Source organism: Monopterus albus, unplaced genomic scaffold (assembly GCF_001952655.1).
Source record: "Monopterus albus unplaced genomic scaffold, M_albus_1.0 scaffold1640.1, whole genome shotgun sequence".
Classification (NCBI taxonomy): domain Eukaryota; kingdom Metazoa; phylum Chordata; class Actinopteri; order Synbranchiformes; family Synbranchidae; genus Monopterus; species Monopterus albus.
In genome coordinates, this window is record NW_018129516.1 from 2,039 (window position 1) to 3,063 (window position 1,025).

The 1,025-nt window shown below is 42.0% G+C and overlaps 1 long non-coding RNA gene across 1 annotated transcript; it reads right to left on the reverse strand.

The window, feature by feature from the left end:
• Positions 1 to 8: 8 nt before the first annotated feature.
• LOC109953849 (uncharacterized) lies at positions 9 to 444 on the reverse strand. Its single transcript, XR_002273985.1, has 3 exons — positions 395 to 444; positions 223 to 313; positions 9 to 147 (listed from the first exon to the last, which is right to left on the reverse strand). It is a non-coding gene; the product is annotated as an uncharacterized LOC109953849 (long non-coding RNA).
• Positions 445 to 1,025: the final 581 nt, after the last annotated feature.

Consider the following 1,025-nt stretch of genomic DNA (forward strand, 5'->3'; position numbering starts at 1 on the left):
ACCTGACTTCTACCAGGTCCCATAACCAAGTCTCAGGGAAGAAGGTGCAGATTGTCACTACTGATGGAGCTGGAGCATTACTTGGTACGGGAGCTGCCACTCCAGGAACAAAATCATGAGCAACTTCGGACTTCAGGGGTAACATAACTGAAATCAGAAAGCATTCAGATGTTGGGACAGCTATGACAGTGAAATGTGTACATGCTGTTCAAAGAAACTCACCAAAGTGGTCTGGGTAATATTCTCTTCCTCTGAACTTGAAACATGGAGGCATTGGAATAAACAAGTTTGTTGCCATCTTCAGTCCAACATTCTAGACAAGACAATTGAATCACTTGAAGTTCATGACATGTACAATATTTATTCTTCATCTTGTACATTAAATGTTGAGTACCTGGAAAACCGTGTAAGGGTCGATATTGTTACCAGTCCCAGGATATGGCACCTCCAGGATATGGTGGCAAAATTGATCTTTTGGCTCTGACAGTCAAACATTCTGTAGGATCTTGAACCTCATATGGAATATAGGATACACTGGTCACAGGCAGCAAGTTGAATATCTGAAACCAAAAAACAGTGTTACTTTCAGTTCATTTGGCAAGTCTTTGGAAGACAGGTCTAGTCTTTTGTCTTCAAACATCTCCAATTATCAAAACAATGCCTTTATCCATAAATAGATTCACACATCTTTGATTGCAGCAGGTACCTTGTCTGCAACCAGACCCGTCCCTGGCTCCTTAATGAAAACACTCTTGTCGACAATGCTCACACCACAAAGGGACCCCGGCACAGCCGTCACTTGCATGGTGACATCCTCTTGTGGGACAGCTGAGGATGGCGTAAACTTCAGTGACACCTGAGGGAATAAAGGACATTGCACCCTCTTTAACGTACGAGATAAAGATGACCAGCCTCACACTGAATGCCATATAAATATTGGTTAAAGTGCCACTGAGATGCTCAATTTCTAGTTTTAATAGGAAACATTACAGAGTACAGGTGTCAATACACATATGGAACATGTA